This window comes from Rhinoraja longicauda, chromosome 8, assembly GCF_053455715.1.
Source record: "Rhinoraja longicauda isolate Sanriku21f chromosome 8, sRhiLon1.1, whole genome shotgun sequence".
NCBI lineage: Eukaryota > Metazoa > Chordata > Chondrichthyes > Rajiformes > Arhynchobatidae > Rhinoraja > Rhinoraja longicauda.
In genome coordinates this window covers 15,869,928-15,888,369 of record NC_135960.1, presented here as the reverse complement: position 1 = coordinate 15,888,369, position 18,442 = coordinate 15,869,928, and the positions used below count along the sequence as shown (strand labels likewise).

Genomic DNA, 18,442 nt, shown 5'->3' with positions numbered 1-18,442 from the left:
TCCCCCCCGGAGCATTTTGGGTAATCTCCGTCTTGGGACATGCGCAGTGCACTGGGTATTTTCAGCTGCAGGTTTTTTTTCCTCTCTCTCGTTCTCTCTTGCCTCTGTCCCTCTCTCTGTGCCTCTGTGTTAAAGCTTCCACAAAAGTCTCCAGAAATAAAGCGGCCGTTTCCCTCTTTTATTGTTGTGATCTTGCATTCCCGACCGGATACATCCCGAGCGTCTGAAAAACTTCCTGGATACCTCCCTTAACAACCAGCCGACCTCCCGGGCCTGGCCAGCAGCCTTTTAAGTGCCATTTCAACCCTTTATTACCCTTTGTTTTTGACTCTTTTTTTTAAAAAAGAGAAAGACTCGGAGAGGAGGAAGTTGAAGGTAAGTGATTGCAAAGCCATTCCAGCCTCCCTTTTAATTAAAATATCTTTTTTTTTCAAATGAAGTGTATTTTTTACTGCAATATATAAATATTTCTCAGTGTTAAAATGCACTCTTATTGGAGTTGCGAGTTTTGGAGGGTTTTGTGTTGTATTTTGGAGAGGAAGAACGTTCCGGTTTCTTGAAAATGGGGTTTAATCTGGTTTAAAGGCTTCTATTTATCCGCCCCCTCTTTGCTGCTGCTACTGCTGCTGATGATGATGATGCTACGTTGCAGGCCACGGCCATGCGTGACTGCTGTTTACAACAGTCCAACTTCAGATCTTGTAGGTATCAGCCCCGCTACATTTAAGAACGTTTGTTCCACCTCGATGAAAATGTGTTCGCAATTGAAATATCTGGAGATGGCTTACGGTAGATTTTGAGTATATTATGTAATCTTTTTATCTCAATGTGTTTAAATTGTTAATCGTCTGGTAGTCAATATTGAGTCATGTTTTTGCTCTTTCATATTTTTCATATTTACAGGCCCAGTAGGATGTGGATTGTCATCCATAGAAAGTGATGTCAAAAGAAACAAGGTGTTGTAGGATTTAAGTGTTGAGTTTTATTCTCTCACTTTGGTATCATTTTTAATAAAATTAAGTGACATTTAGGTTTATGAATATCCAAATGCACAACATTGTGAAGTTGATGCCAAATGTATGGATACATTGTAAACTTAAATTCTCTGCATTGTTAAATACTTGTTTTTTTCCTAAAAATGTTTATACAAATTGGAAGAGGTGGGAGCTCAGGCGTAGGTTGAGTTTACAAGTTAAGCATATGGCAGCAAGTAATTTAATACTCAGTTTGCTGTTTCCATTTAATGTTTCATGCTTCCATTTTGCTTTGTAGCTATAAAAAAAAATCCACTGATGTTGCTGGAGAAGTTGTTAAAAATATGAAATATTTTAGTGTATGGGTCAAGGATCTGTATCCTTGTAGGCTTGTGTTGAGATAATTCTACAACTGCATTGTATCGTTAAGGTTTATATTTTGTGTTTGTTTTTTTGATGCTCAATACTTGATGTATTCCTCTTGTGTGGTGGGCATTGTGCTATTTTTGGAGGGGGAGGGGTAGCTTCAACAGAATGCTTGTATGAAGCTTGGAACCAAATGAATATATGGTAGATATGATAACTTGATGTTTGAATCAGTTAAATGTGCACTGTTGAAAGGCTGTTTGAATAGGTTAAATTTGCATTATCAACAGATTCTTGACAATCATTTCGTTCGTCTTGCTAAGGGAACCAAAACGCTAAATCTGTTATTTAGCCATCTTGGTGTTCTCCAAGTACCAGTATCAGTATCTTAATGTGTAGTGTGGCCTTAATTTGTTGACTAGCTGTTGTTATTTAGGTGGCTTATCGGTTCCCCTGCATATTAGGATCTGTCAATTTTATTTTTGTCAATCTGCACTTACATTTATAGAGTTGGGCAACTGGATTATATGTGCTTTGTATCTGAGGTGAGCATATTGGGCCCACGGAAGCCCTTCAGGTTCCAAACATATTTCTCAATAGTCTGATATGGCAGCTCCTTAATTTGACTTTTTGAATTGCATCTGGATGCATTAATAAGTTGAAAACATAGTGATTCTGTTCTTCAAATTGAGAGTTGGGCACTTTTGGAAAATGGGTATTATTGATCAACCTGATTATATACCAAAATGTTACTATTTTGGGTTTTTTAAATTCACTTTAATTCAAGTAAGTTGGCCAAGTAGCATTCTTTAATATAGCCATATACCAGTCATTTACTATTCTCCGAGGAGTCTCGTTTCACTGTGACTGTGTTTTCACATTTAAATAACTTTGAAATGATTGACCAGCCTTCAAACTCGACCCATAGTGATTAAATCCTTAAATATATGCACTGTTCCAGAAATGCTTTGCAGAACCATTTTCATTTTTGGAATCATAGATATTTCTAAAGATTTGTACGATATTAAAGCATTTTATTTTTTAAATGCTATATATGCCTTGGGGCAAGAGGGAGGGGATGAGGAGAATACGAAGAAAGTGCTGCTCTTGTAGCTTTTAATGCATGTAGAGTGCTAGCTATCTGTATGCCATTCAAACATTTATTGTTTACATTTCCACAAATTAAAATTCTGTTAAAATAAACATTTCAATTGTTTTTTTACTCTGATTGGCATGATATTGTTACTTGACATGAATTATGAGCAACATTTGATATAGGATGCAATGATCTTGTATATCTATCTTTAGATTATATAGCTACTGAACAGAATCAAGGAATATGGGGAGAAAGCAAGATGGGGTATTGGTTTTGGATGATCAACCATGATCATATTGAGTGGCAGTGCTGGCTCAAAAGCCGAATGGCCTACTTCTGCACTTATTTTCTATGTTTAACTTTGACTTGAATATGATTCTATCCACTCCAAAATTTGTTTTTTATAGTCATCAGCCCCAAGAAACTAGTAAGTTTTATTTAAGAAATGAGTTTAACATATTTTTATTCAAGTCATTGACATGCAGTAGATGTGGTCCAACCACATTAATGCCACGGCCAATAAAGCGCACCAATACCTCCACTTCCCCAGAAGACTAAGGAAATTCTGCTTGTCACCAATGACTCTTACCAATTTCTACACGTGCATCAAAGAAAGCATCCTATCCAGATGCATTACAGTTTAGTATGGCAACTACAAGGAGTTGTGAACCCAACCCAGTCCATCACGCAATCCAACCTACACCCCCACTCCCCTTTCGACATCATCTATACTTCTCCCTGCCTTGGGAAAACAGCTGACCTAATCAAGGGCCACTTGTATTCTGGATATTCTCTCCCGTCAGGCAGATGATACAAAAGCTTGAAACCGTGTGCCAACAAATTCGAGAACAGCTTCTTCCCTGCTGTTATCAGACTACTGAACGTACTTCTAAAATGCTAAGGATGAATTCCCGATCTTCAAATCTACCTCATTGTGGCTCTTGCACATTTTTAAAAATCTGTACTTTCTTTGTGACGGTCACACTATATTCTGCACTTTATTTACTTTCTCTTTTGCACTTCCTGATGTGCTCGTATGGTATAGTTTGCTTGGATAACATACATTACAAATTTATTTCCACTGTAGCTGCGTTGCAAAACGGTTTGCAATTTACAGACATTTTTACTGCTTCAGTTGTTTATGCAGGTAAACTAAAATTGTACGTTGCCATTCGTGAAAAAGAAAAAAAATCTTATTTGATCAGTTTGCAGGGTTAGTTATTTTAAAATGGCTTCTATATGATAATCTCTAAATTTGTGAATGGGGAGTTGATTGTTTTACGAAGCCTGCATTATCTTCAGGTTTCGAATGTCTTGGCGATATTGTGAATTGGATGTCTGTGTTGAGAATTTTCACAAGTTCCCAGAGATTTGTGCAGCAAGGAGTCCTTTCCTAGGTACAAAAGATAACTCCAGAAACCAGTATCACAGCAACAACTTATTATGTTCCAAAATGCCAAATATTTTACCATGTTTGACATAAGTAAATGGAGGTTATAAACATGTTCTGTAAAGTAACAATTTCTGATTAGAGAGGCTTTCCCCAAACAAAACTGAGAAGCAAGACCACTGCTTCTTAACTGAACTCTGCAACAGTTCTGATTTGAGCCCAAACAAAACCTATTCCAAATTCAATTAGCATATATAAAATTACACAATTATCTTGAAACTAATGTGAAAAAATGGGTGACTATGTTAACAAGGGTAATCGTTTTTAAAAGTTAATGGTAAGCTTCTTACTTTTGATTAGTGGCAAACTCTTCCCAAATTAGGGCCAATAACATCAAAAATTGCCAGCACGTTCTTCATACATCCATTATCGGTCAAGTTTTTGGACCAAAATATTTCATGGTGCAAAGCATGTGGGTGGCCTCTGAAACACTCATGCTTTTTGTAGGAATTAATCAATGTATTGATATTTTGTCAGAAAACAATTATGTTGTGCAGAAAATATGAGTGTATTCAAATGTTTGCTGAGGCCAACTAAACAAATGGAAATTAATAGCATTGAAATAAAACTCAACTTGCAATGAGAATAGTGAATGCTGGTTATCTTCTCTGTGGATGAATCTGTTGAATTGAAATATACTTTAAAATGTTGCATTGAACTTGTGGTCAGATTTTTTTTTAATTACCTGCTCCAAAGGTAAACCATATCCATTTCTGTGTAATATGCTTTATAGTTTTTTCTTCCAAAAAGCTGGTGAATAAAAAAAAATGCTGATTATTGTACACGGTATGGGGATTTTCATTTAGAAACTTTTCAGGATCGTCACAATGAATGAAGAAAAGTTTTTTGTTTTGGCTTAATGATCCAGAGACTGTATGGAACAGGAATTGGTTTCAACTAATGATATAAATGTGAGATATCTAGAAATAGAATTCAAGTATTTTAGCAAAGATTAGCATTTTAATTTTATAAAATTAACTTCAGATTTTTTGTGTTGTCTTGGTGTTAGGTAGGAAAGGATACATTCATTTGAAATAAATTGAAGAATTTTGTTCTTTGGTGAATATAGAATTTAACTTGTGTAAGAAAATAACTGCAGATGCTGGTACAAATCGAGGGTATTTATTCACAAAATGCTGGAGTAACTCAGCAGGTCAGGCAGCATCTCAGGAGAGAAGGAATGGGTGACGTTTCGGGTCGAGACCCTTCTTCAGACTGAATTTAACTTGATCCTCTCCTAGAGTGTTCTGGTTGTTATTTTTTAAATTTATAATGAAAATCATGGCAAGAAAGACTTGAGGTATTGTGTAATCTAAATACGAAACATAGTGATAGAAAAGCAAATCTTAGACAGGGAAATTTGAAACAAAAAGCAGGAAATGCTGGAATTAATTGGGTCAGTATTTGTGCAGGGAATCAGTTGGGTGTTTGGAAACAAGTTGTAGATCAAACATGTGTTAAGTTGCATGGTGGGCTATAGGGAACAAAGGAATGTCTGTGACCGGTCAGATACGAAGAAATTAATTGAGAGGTAATGAGAAATTCAGGATCACCCTTGCTGCCTACAGCAAGCATTCCTTTTGTTCTCTCCACCCCATTCTGGACAATGCAAATTAAACTATTGTGTGATTTCTCACTCCAAAGAAAGGTCGTCGGCCTGAAACACTTTCTTCACAGATACTGTCCGTCCTATGAGTATTTTTGGCATTTTCTGTTTTTATTTACTGCATTGAAGGAGTATTTGCAGCCCATTGAGTCTGTTCCAGCCCAGAAAGGGCTGTTTGGATTAATTCTACTATCTAGCTCTTGATTGGTAGTCTATAAGTTAAATCATATGAAATGTTTATCAGGGTACTTTTCTAAACTAATGAGATTTTCTGCCTCTACCATCTTGAATTCCAGAAGCTTCAACCACAGGGCTAAGTACTGGGTTACGTTATTGGTACATGTAGATTATTTGGACTTGTGGTCTCTACATTTGATGCATTTGGGAGGAGGCAAATAAGTTGAATGGACCACACAATAAGTTGTAGAGCGCTAAACATGTAGAAAACCAACGATGTTAGAATACATACCCACAGATTTCTGATGGCAACAAGTATAGACAGCTGTCGTAAAAAGGAATGCAGGATATTTACTTTTTTGGCCAATGAATAGGATGCAAGGACTTCAAGGTCCTGCTAAAGTTTTCAAAAATTAGTTGGGCCACAGCTAGAGTACAGTTTGAAGTTTTCATCACCATATTACAGCAAGGATTTGATAATGCTGCAAAGATGTATAAGGATGTTGCCAGGGCTGAGGAACTATGTCGAAATTCTTCAAGGGTGGGGTTGTTTCTTATCAAACAGAGAACCAAGGGGAGGTTAGTAGCCTATATAATTTAAATGGGCTGAACAGGAAGGGCCCATTTTCTTAAGCAGAAAGGACAGAAACTAGTGGTGGAGATTTGAATTATTTGGTAGAAGAAAAATCAATGAAATTTGAGACTTGAAAGTATTTGAGTACAATAAACAGTATAAAATAAACTATTTGGCCCAACCTATCTGTGCTTGTATTTATTCTTCTCTCCAGTTGCTTCCCGAACATTTCAATCATTCTCTCTTCCCACTTCTCCCATTGGGCAGGAGATAACAGAAGCTTCAAAACATGTACCAGCAGATTCAGGAACAATAACAATGCTAATTCTTCATCTAAATCTTTTTGTGCGACCATCCATTCTCTTCTGTTTCATATTGCTTGTCCAACCTCCTCTTAACTCTACACTGTTCAATTTAATCATTCCCTGTTGTAGTGAATTTCACAATCTCACCGGTATTCTGGTACAAATATTACTTCTGAATTCCAAATTGGTTTTCATCATTTTATAATATTAAATTCTGATTCTGCTTTTCCCCACATTTGGAAACATCCTGTGTGCCTTCCCATGTCGGAACACTTTTACAAATTTTAAAGACACTCCTTATTTGTGTCCCTATTAAAGACACTCATTATTAGTGTCCTTTATTGGGACACTCCTTTTTCTTTTCTCAAAAGATAACCCAGTCTATTCACATTTATGAAATAACATGGAGATTTTATTCATAAATGTATTCATAAACTAACAATCATATGAAATAGTGCACTCACCAACAATCTCATACAAGCTGTATCATTCCATTTGCATTATTTCAGCATGACATCACTTTTTGCCATGCAATTCTTGGGCAAATCCCCCAAGGTTTTTAAAAAACAGGTTCCATCTCCTCTGTGCAATGGTGGGGGTGAGGGGGATGCATGGTTCTCAAGATTGTAGATTATGTTAAAGTAGGTGATTTTTTATGTCATTAACATTTTCTTAACCATCTAGTTACAGTGCCCTCCATAATGTTTGGGACAAAGACCCATCATTTATTTATTTGCCTCTGTACTCCACAATTTGAGATTTGTAATTGAAAAAAATCACATGTGATTAAAGTGCACATTGTCAGATTTTAACAAGAGGGTATTTTTATACATTTTGATTTCACCATGTAGAAATTACAACAGTGTTTATACGTAGTCCGCCATTTCAGGGCACCAGAATGTTCGGGACACACCAATGTCATGTAAATGAAAGTAGTTGTGTTTAGTATTTTGTTGCATATCCTTTGGCTGTTTGAAGTCTGTGATTCATGGACATCACCAGTTGCTGGGTGTCTTCTCTGGCGATGCTCTGCCAGGCCTGTATTGCAGCCATCTTTAGCTTATGCTTGTTTTGGGGGCTAGTCCCATTCAGTTTTCTCTTCAGCATATAAAGGTCATGCTCAATTGGGTTCAGATCGGGTGATTGACTTGGCCACTCAAGAATTGACCATTTTTTGGCTTTGAAAAACTCCTTTGTTGCTTTAGCAGTATGTTTGGGATCATTGTCTTGCTGTAGAATGAACCACCGGCCAATGAATTTTGAGGCATTGTTTGAACTTGAGCAGATAGGATGTGTCTATACGCTTCAGAATTCATTATGCTTCTACCATCAGCAGTTGTTCGATCAATGAAGATAAGTGAGCCAGTACCTTCAGCAGCCATACATGCCCAGGCCGTAACACCCCCACCACCGTTTTTCACAGATGAGGTAGTATGCTTTGGATCTTGGGCAGTTCCTTTTCTCCTCCAAACTTTGCTCTTGCCATCACTCTGATATAAGTTAATCTTTGTCTCATCTGTCCACAAGACCTTTTTCCAGAAAGGTGGTTGCTCTTTTAAGTACTTATTGGCAAACTGTAACCTGGCCATCCTATTTTTGCAACAAACCAGTGGTTTGCATCTTGTAGCGCAGCCTCTGTTTACCTGTTCAAGAAGTCTTCTGCAGACAGTGGTCATTGACAAATCCACACCTGACTCCTGAAGAGTGTTTCTGATCTGTCGGGCAGATGTTTGGGGATTTTTCTTTATAGAGAGAATTCTTCTGTCATCAGCTATGGAGGTCTTCCTTGGCCTGCCAGTCCCTTTGCGATTAGTCAACTCACCAGTGCTCTCTTTCTTCTTAATGATGTTCCAAACAGTTGATTTTGTTAAGCCTATGGTTTGGCTGATGTCTCTAACAGTTTTATTCTTATTTCGGGACTGTCATATGTTGAAAGACTGGAGTGACTAGGCTTGTATACACTGGAATTTAGAAGGATGAGAGGGGATCTTATCGAAACGTATAAGATTATTGAGGGGTTGGACACGTTAGAGGCAGGAAACATGTTCCCAATGTTGGGGGAGTCCAGAACCAGGGGCCACAGTTTAGGAATAAGGGGTAGGCCATTTAGAACTGAGATGAGGAAAAAACGTTTTCAGTCAGAGAGTTGTGAATCTCTGGAATTCTCTGCCTCAGAAGGCAGTGGAGGCCAATTCTCTGAATGCATTCAAGAGAGAGCTAGATAGAGCTCTTGAGGATAGCGGAGTCGGGGGGGGATATGGGGAGAAGGCAAGAACGGGGTACTGATTGAGAATGATCAGCCATGATCACATTGAATGGCAGTGCTGGCTCGAAGGGTCGAATGGCCTACTCCTGCACCTATTGTCTATAATTGCTTCTTTGACTTTCATTGGCACGACTTTGGTCCTCAAGTTGATAAACAGCAATATAAGTTTCCAAAGGCGATGGGAAGACTGGAGGAAAGACTAGGTGCTGAGAGCTCTCTTATACCTGCATGAAGGAGGCATTTAAACACACCTGAGCAATTACAAACGCCTGTGAAGCCATGTGTCCCAAACATCATGGTGCCCTGAAATGGGGGGGGACTATGTATAAACACAGCTGCGATTTCTACATGTTGAAACCAAAATGAATAAAAATACCCTTTAATAAAATCTGACAATGTGCACTTTAATCACATGGGATTTTTTTCTATTACAAATCTCAAATTGTGGATTACAGAGGCAAATAAATAAATGATGGGTCTTTGTCCCAAACATTATGGAGGGCACTCTATATATTGCTTTGAGATGGATTAGTAAATCTGGAGCCTTTAGACCCAGATATTTGATTAACTGCTTAACCAGCCATAATTGGTTAACTGAAGTCAGTAACAGACCAGTGGACACAGAGAAGGTAAAAGGGACAATGACAGTATTAAGTAAATATTTAAAAATAAATATGGCAGCTTCAGTATGTGAAAGTTGTCGAAAATCTTGGTATTTGATAAGTTCTGTATGGTAGACTGCTCTGCAAGGTTAGATTGCATCGGATCCAAGGAGCATTGGCTTCATTGAAGGCTGTTTTTTGGACTGGAAGCCTGTAGCTCATGGTGTGCCTCGACGATCAGTGCTGGGGCAATTGCTGGTTGTAATTTATATTAATGATTTGGATGAGAAAGTAGAAGGTATGATTAAGTTGGGGAAATGACACTAAATTGGGTGGTGTTGTAGATAGTAAGGATGGTTATCAAACATTACAGCAGGATCTTGATCAGTTGGGCAAATGGCTTAAGGAGTGGTTCGTGGAGTTTAATGCGGATAAGTGTGAAGTATAGGATTCTGGGAAGACCTTAAGAGAATGGTAGGGTCCTGGGGTGAATTGTACAGCATAGGAATGTAGGAGTACAGGTACACAGTTCCCTAAAAATGGCATCTCAGATAGATAAAGTGTTAAAAAGGATTTTGGTGCGTTGGCCTTCATCAGTCAGGGTTTTGAGTTTAAATGTTGGGATGTTATGTTACAGTTGTACAATACATTGTGGCTGCATTTGGAGTACTGTATTCAGTTTTGGTCGCCCTGCTACATGAACAATGTCATGAAGCAGGAAAGAGTGCAGAAAAGATTTAAGAGGATGTTGTGAGGACTCAAGAGCCTGAATTATAGGGAAAGGTTGGGCAGGCTGGAATGAGCTGCCAGAGATTTTGATTGAGACAGGTAATATAAAAACATTTAAAAGACGCTTGGGACAATACATGGATAAAAAGGATTTATAGTGATATCGGCTAAACACAGGCAAATGGGAATAGCTTAGATGGGGTATTTTGGTTGGCATGGCACCTTGGGCCAAAGAGTATGTTTCCATGCTGAATATCTCTGACTATCAATGGTAATCATTTCTGCAGTAAGTTTCTGCAGTTTTGGCAATTGCAGCTGTGACCGATGAGCTGGAATCGGTCAGAGTAGGGGAATCAAGGACCAGAGGACATAGGTTCAAGGTGAAGGGGAAAAGATGCCAGAGGAGGTAGTTGAGGCTGGGACTATTCCATTGGTTAAACAGTTAGACAGATACAAGGATAGGGCAGGTTTGGGGGGATATGGACCAAGTGTAGGCAAGTGGGACTAGTGTAGCTGGGACATTGTTATGGGCGAGTTGGGCCAAAGGGCCTCTTTCCACACTGTATCACACTATGACTGTATGCAGTACTGAAGTATTGTCAAATCAAGATTAGATAGGAATTCAGAATAACTTGGCCGCTTTTTGATGGAGATAGACACAAAATGGTGGAGTAACTCAGCAGGTCAGGCAGCATCTCTGGAGAAAAGGGATAGGTGATGCTCTGGGTTGAGACCCTTCATGGTGCTACTCTCGCAATAATCTATTCCTTGGAGTGCAGGAGGATGAGGGGTGATCTTGCAGTAGTGTATAAAATCATGAGAGGAATAGATCGGCTAGATACACAAAGTCTCTTGCCCAGAGTTGGGGAATCGAGGATCAGAGGATATGTTTAAGGTGAAGGAGAATTGATTTAATAGGAATTTGAGGGGTAATGTTTTCTCACAAAGGGTGATGGGTGTATGGAACGAGCTGCCAGAGGAGGTAGTTGAGGTGAGGAGGGGGGGGGGGGGGAGGGATATTTCAAATGGGATAGACAAGAATGGAGTTAAAGGGAAAGAGAATAAAGGAACTCCAGAATTAACGGGACAGAAAACTCACGAAGAAATAGGAGAGAATGGCCAAGTGTAATAGGAATCGATGTGAAAGGTGAGATGAGCAAAGGATTAAAAGTACTATGTTTGAATGCGTGAAGTATAAGAAGTAAAATGGATGAGCTTGAGGCTCAGTTGGAGATTGATAAATATGACATTGTGGGGATTACAGAGATGTGGCTGCAGAAGGATCAAGACTGGGAACCCAATATTCAGGGCTATACATCCTATAGAAAGGACAGGCAGGTGGGCAGAGGAGGTGGGGTAGCTCTGTTGGTGAGGGATGAAATTCAGTCCCTTGCAAGGGGTGGCATAGGGGCTGATGATGTAGAGTCACTGTGGATAGAGTTGAGGAATTGTAAAGGTAAGAAGACACTAATGGGGGTTATCTACAGACCCCCAAACAGTAGCCTGGATATAGAGCGAAAGTTGCAGCATGAGTTAAAATTGGCATGTTACAAAAGTAAAACCACTGTGGTTATGGGGGATTTCAATATGCAGGTAGACTGGGAAAATCAGGTTGGTTCTGGACCCCAAGAAAGGGAGTTTGTAGAGTGCCTCCGAGATGGATTCTTAGAGTAGCTGAAAGCAATTCTGGATTTAGTGTTGTCCAATGAACCAGATTTAATAAGGGAACTCAAGGTAAAGGAACCGCTTGGAGGTAGTGACCATAATATGATTACTTTTAATCTGCAATTTGAGAGGGAGAAGGTTAAACCAGGAATGTCAGTGTTGAAGTTGAACAAAGGAGACTATGAAGGCATGAGAGAGGAGCTGGCCAAAGTCGAATGGAGAAGGATCCAAGCAGGAATGACGGTGGAACAGCAATGGCAGGAATTTCTGGGCATAATCCTGAAGATGCAGGATCATTTCATTCTAAAGAGGAAGAAAGATTCTAAGGGGAGTAAGAGGTGACTGGCTGACAAGGGAAGTTAGAGATGGAATAAAACTAAAAGAAAAGATGTATAATATCGCAAAGAGTAGCGGGAAGCTAGAGGATTGGGCAATTTTGTAAGGACAACAGAAGGCTGCAAAAAGGGCAATACGGGCTGAAAAGATGAGGTTCGAAGCGAAGCTGGCCAAGAATATAAAGGATAGTAAAAGCTTCTTTAGGTATGTTAAGAGAAAAAGATTAGTAAAGACAAATGTGGGTCCCTTGAAGGCAGAAACGGGCGAAATTATTATGGGGAACGAGGAAATGGCGGGAGAGTTAAACAGGTACTTCGGATCTGTCTTCACTAAGGAAGACACAAACAATCTCCCAGATGTACTAGAGGACAGAGGATCTAGGGAGGCAGAGGAACTGAAAGAAATTTGCATTAGGTGAGAAATAGTATTACGTAGACTGATGGGACTGAAGGCTGATAAATCCCCAGGGCCGCCTTCTTCTTCTGTCGTATGTCTTTTAGACCTGCAGCTCCGTTGAGGCGAGCCAGGCCAACATGTCATCGTCCAGGTCAATCAGACCTCGTTCACCATTCGATGGCTGGTATTTGGGGCAACTGGTGACTATGTGCTCCACTGTCTGTGTTGGGTCCCCACACTCACAGGAGGCACTGTCCACGAGACCCCCACCTCTTCATCGCTACTCCATAGCGTCCGACGCCTGTCCTCAAGCGATTGAGGGTTATCCACTGCTTTCGGGGCAGGTCCTGGCCAGGGACGCCCATGGGTTCACCGATGTAGCGGTGTAGCCTAGATGGTTCCACTGACTTCCACTGGTCGCTCCATCTCGTCTTGACCCAGGTGGCCTTGGAAGTGTCAACCGGTGTTGTACAGAGCAGCTCGTGGGCTTGCATGGCAAAGGGGCGCCGTGACTTGAGGAGCACATGTCGTGGTGTCTCTGTGACGATCTGGTCCTGATTGTCTGCATCCCAGGGTACTCAAGGAGGTGGCTCAAGAAATCGTGGTCTCATTGGTGATCATTTTCCAATGTTCTATAGATTCAGGATCAATTCCTGTGGATTGGAGGGTAGCTAATGTTTTCCCACTTTTCAAGAAAGGAGCGAGAGAGAAAACAGGGATGTAGTGTATCTAGACTTTCAGAAAGTCTTTGATAAGGTCCAACATGTGAGGCTGGTGAGCAAAATTAGAGCACATGGTATTGGGGGTAGGGTATTGACATGGATAGAGAATTGGTTGGCAGACAGGAAGCAAAGAGTAGGAATAAACAGGTCCTTTTCAGAATGGCAGGCAGTGGCGAGTGGAGTGCCGCAAGGCTCGGTGCTGGGGCCGCAACTATTTACAATATATATTAATGATTTGGATGACGGAATTAGAAGTAACACTGGCAAGTTTGCAGATGAGACAAAGCTGGGTGGCAGTGTCAACTGCAAAGGGGATGTTAGGAGGTTGTGGGGTGACTTGGACAGGTTGAGTGAATGGGCAGATGCAGTATAATGTAGATAAATGTGAGGTTATCCACTTTGACGGCAAAAACGAGGAGGCAGATTATTATCTCAATGGTGTCAGATTAGGTAAAGGGGAAGTGCAACGAAACCTTTGTGTCCTTGTAAACCAGTCAATGAATGTAAGTGTGCAGGTACAGCAGCCAGTGAAGAAAGCTAATGGCATGTTGACCTTCATATCAAGAGGATTTGAGTATAGGAGCAAGGAGGTCCTTCTGCAGTTGTATGGGGACCTGGTGAGACCACATCTGGAGTAGTGTGCGCAGTTTTGGTCTCCTAATTTGAGGAAGGACATCCTTGCGATTGAGGCAGTGCAGCGTAGGTTCACGAGGTTAATCCCTGCAATGGAGGGACTGTCATATGAAGAAAGATTGGAAAGGCTGGGCTTGTATTCACTGGAGTTTAGAAGGACGAGAGGGGATCTTATAGAGACGTATGAAATTATAAAAGGACTGGACAAGCTACATGCAGGAAAAATGTCCCAATGTTGGAGGAGTCCAGAACCAGGGGCCAAAGTCTAAGAATAAAGGGGAGGCCATTTAAAACTGAGGTGATAAGAATTTTTTTCACCCAAAGGGTTGTGAATTTGTGTAATTCTCTGCCACAGAAGGTAGTGGAGGACAATTCACTGGATGAATTTAAAAGAAAGTTAGATAGAGCTCTAGGGGCTAGTGGAATCAAGGGATATGGGGAGAAGGCAGGTACGGGTTACTGATTGTGGATGATCAGCCATGTTCACAATGAATGGCGGTGCTGGCTCGAAGGGCCAAATAGCCTCCTGCGCCTATTTTCATTGTTTCTATGACTGTCCCCACATGTTGGCTGGTGTGGGCAAGTTGGGCCGAAGGGCCTATTTCCAACCTGTATGATTCTATAATAAGCCCGATGTTTAATTTGTATTATTGATTCAGATAACCTGTGACATAACGTTGAGTGTTGTATTTGTAAACCAAGATTCTTACTCTTGCATCGCAACTAGGATCACAGCTTAAGGTAATGAATGACTTCCTTTTCTTCATACCAAAATGTATCATTTAATTTTTGCTATTATGTTTTGGACGATTATTTGCCTTTCATATTTCTAAATATCTTTCTGTAATTTGCAATCCTGCTCCATATTTCCACCCGCACAACCAACCCCAAATCAGTTTGAAGAAGGGTCTCTACCCGAAATGTCACCCATTCCTTCTCTCCAGAGATGCTGCCTGTCCCGCTGAGTTACTCCAGCAATTTGTCTAGTTTTGATTTAAACTAGCATCTGCAGTTCTTTCCTTCCCAAATTATGTATCATAGAGTCATAGAGTCCTACAGCACAGAAAGAGGCCCTTCGGCCCATCGTTACCAAACACAGTCTAATTTTAATCCCATTTTCCCGCATTTGGACCGTAGCCCTGAATGTTGTAGCATTTCAAGTGCCCATCCAAATGCCTCTTAAACGTTGTGAGTGTTCCCGCCTCCACCACCACCCCAGGCAGTGAGTTCCAGACTCCAACCACCCTCTGGGTGAAAAAGTTTTTTCTCACATCCCCCCGAAACCTCCCTCCCCTTACCCTGTATCTATGTCCCCTCGTTGTTGAACCTTCTACCAGTGGAAGAAGTTCCCCGCCATCTACCTTATCCATGCCCCTCATGATCTTGTACACCTCGATCATGTCCCCTTTCATGATCTGTAAAATTAATCATCTCTTGATTCTGGAATCCAAATAATTGAGAACATTTACAAAAAAAAACATGGGTCCCAACAATGACCTTGTGGAACTTCTGAGCTTACTTTTAATGCAAGTAGTTACCCTTTATTCCAAATTTCTGATATGGGCAGAAATCTCTGTCACCTTAAACACTTGTATGAACATTTGGAAGGTGGTAATCTACAAGGCTGTGGACCAAAAACGGGGGTGGGATTAACTTTAATAATCTATTTCTAGTGGTTGGCTAAAATGAGCTAGAAATTCCTGAGCTATAAATTTCAAAGGTACTCTGACTTCCTAAGTAAAAATATTTTTCCAGGCACTATTGTATACTACAAGTCATTTCTATTAAAATTATATTTTCCCAACTATCCTCTAAGTTTACAAATTCCTTGGAGCTGTGACCCTGGGTACTTAATGACGCCTTGAAGGGAAAATCTTTCCGATTCACCCCTTCTACATGAACTATTTTGGGGGTAAAAAGTAATCCAGGCTTTCACCACATCCTCGATTATACTTTCCAACAATGTTCTCCGTGTGTGACTAATCCTGACATTTCTAACTGTATCCCAACACTGATAAATCTAGTATTTTGTACAGTTATACTGTGACATTCTTCCATTCTATACCTCATCAAGGAGGTAACGAAGGTGATCGATGAGGGTGATAAGGTGGTGAATATTGCCTACATTGATTTTAGTAAGGCAGTTAATAAAATCCTACATAGTCGGCTGTCCCAGAAGATTAAGATGCATGGGAGTCACAGTTCCAACGGATTCAGAACTGACGTGCTCATTGGGGGGTTGTGGTGAAAGGGTGTTATTCTGACTGGAGGTCTGTGACCAGTGGTGTTCTGCAGGAATCTGTGCTGGGACCTCTGTAATTTGTGATATATTTCAATGACTTGCACATAGATGTTGGCTAATAAGATGGCAGACTACACCAAGAAAGCTGGAGAAGCAGATGGTAAAGGGTGTTGAAGTATACAGTGGGATATAGATCAACTACAGAAATGGATGAAGAATGGCCAATGGCGCTTAATCGAAGCAAATATGAGGTATTACAATTTGGGAGGTCTAATGCAAGGACAAAGTGTATGGTTGATTGCAAGACCCTAAACAGCATTGATGTTCAGAGAGATCTGAGGGTCCAGGTCCATGGTTCCCTGAAAATGGCAATGCAAGTAGATCATGGTAAAGAAAACATATGGTATGCTTGCCATCATTGGTCGGAATATTGAGTATGAGAGCCAGGAGGGCATGATGCAGCTCGATGAGACTTTCGTTAGGCAGCATTTGGCAGATTGTGTGCAGTTCTGGTTGTTCCATTACAGGAACGATGTGGTGGCTTTGGATAGGCTGCAGACGTTTTCCAGAATGCTGCCTGTATTAGCTGCAAAGAGAGGTTTGACAAACCAATGGTTTTATTTGGAATGCCAGAATTTGAGGGGAGATCTGATGAAAGTATATAAAATTGAGGGATCTAAATAAATACATAAATAAATAGAGGTATGAACAGTTAGAAACTTTTTCCCAAGTGGAACACCGTAGATTTGATGGCATAGCTTTAAGGTGAGAGGGGCAAAACGTAAAGGAGATATGCGGCCTTATTTTTTAGAGGCTTGTGGGTGACTGGAGCACGCTGCCAAGAATGGTGGTGGAGGAAGACACGATTGCGGCATTTAAGAGGCTTTTAGCTAGTCAAAAGGGTAAACAGGGAATGGAGGATATGCAAGCAGATGAGATTAGTTTATCTGAGCATCATGTTCAGCATGGAAATTGTGTCCCACAAGGCATGTTCCTGTGCTGCACTGTTCTGTGTTTTATATTCTAATTGCATATTCACTGGTACCAGAACAATGACATTCTTACTTTCTGCAGCTTTACAAGCACATTAAATATCATAATGTGACAAATATACACTAATTTATCAGACCAGCCCAGTGCAAATTAAAAGTACACAATGCAGTTTTGTATTAAAGTCAACAGTAGTTCTGAAGTGCGGAGGTAGATTTGGGTTGTATAGGATAGCTCAAGAGCCTGATGGTTGATGGGAAGAAGCTGTTCTTGAACTTAGAGGTAATGGTTCCCAGGCTCCTCCCATCTCTCCAATGGTAGGAGTGGGATGAGAGCATGGCCAGGATTGTGTGGATCTTTGATTTTGGCTCACTTTTTGCTGCACTGCTTCCTCTACACCCCTTCAATGGGGGGGGGGGGGGAGGTTAATACCCTTGATGGACCAGGCAATGTCTACCACTTTCTGCAGCCTCCTTTTTTCTTGGGTGTTCAAATTGCTGAACCAGGCCGTGATGCAACCGGTCAGGATGGTGTCTTTCGTACACCTGAAAAAGTTCAAGGGAGTACTCATCAGAGACGTGAACACCTTGGAACATGTCTCGCTTTGCCCTGACAATGAGGCATGTGCATGGACCCTTGGCAATCTCTTCCATCAGCCTCCTGGACACTACACGAAACTAAACTGTCGGGTTGCAGGCTGGTAATGCTACTGCAAGTAAGAATTTCAATGTTCCATCATCAGTACATATAACAATGGAAAACTCTTGGAGTTATAATCAGCTCCTGAGTCTAGCTAAACTTGAGAGCGAGATTGTTTTTCTTGCATCATTCAACCAGATTATTGATCTCCCTGTTGTACTCTGACTCATCGCTTCCTGTTATTCGCCCAACAATTTGGTACCTCTTTATGGAATTCTATTGCATTTCTTCAGCACTATTTTATTTTCTAAAATCTGTTGTTTTCTATTAATTTCTTACCTTAATTGAAGGTTGTGAATTTGTTTCCACTACAGATGAATAACTTGCCTCTAATTATCCTAGACACAGGAGCTGCTGATGCTGGTTTGGAAAAAAAGGCACAAAATGCTGGAGTACATCAGTGGGTTGGGCAGCATCTCTTAAACGTGATCAGGTGACATTTTAGGTCAGGCCTTTCTTCAGATTGATTGGAGGGTAGAGAGCCAGACGAGTGAAGGTTGGATACGGGTGTGGGGAGGGTTGTTTGGTAGATGATTGGCTAAATGCCAGAGATGAAAAGACATAAAGTGTGAAATAAGTAGAGAAGAAATGTGAAACCTGAGGAAAGGATATAG

At 40.5% G+C, this 18,442-nt stretch overlaps 1 protein-coding gene across 5 annotated transcripts in view; it reads left to right on the top strand.

Moving 5' to 3' along the window:
• Positions 1 to 58: 58 nt before the first annotated feature.
• mbd5 (methyl-CpG binding domain protein 5) overlaps positions 59 to 18,442 on the top strand; it is a 172,522-nt gene continuing 154,138 nt past the window's right edge. For 3 of the 5 annotated variants that reach the window (XM_078403366.1, XM_078403364.1, XM_078403361.1), the window contains exon 1: positions 59 to 375. The gene's annotated coding sequence lies outside the window, so the exon portion shown is untranslated. Of the gene's footprint in view, positions 376 to 669; positions 702 to 724; positions 790 to 18,442 lie in introns of those variants that run through there. The other 2 variants (XM_078403363.1, XM_078403362.1) reach the window with 2 other exon arrangements.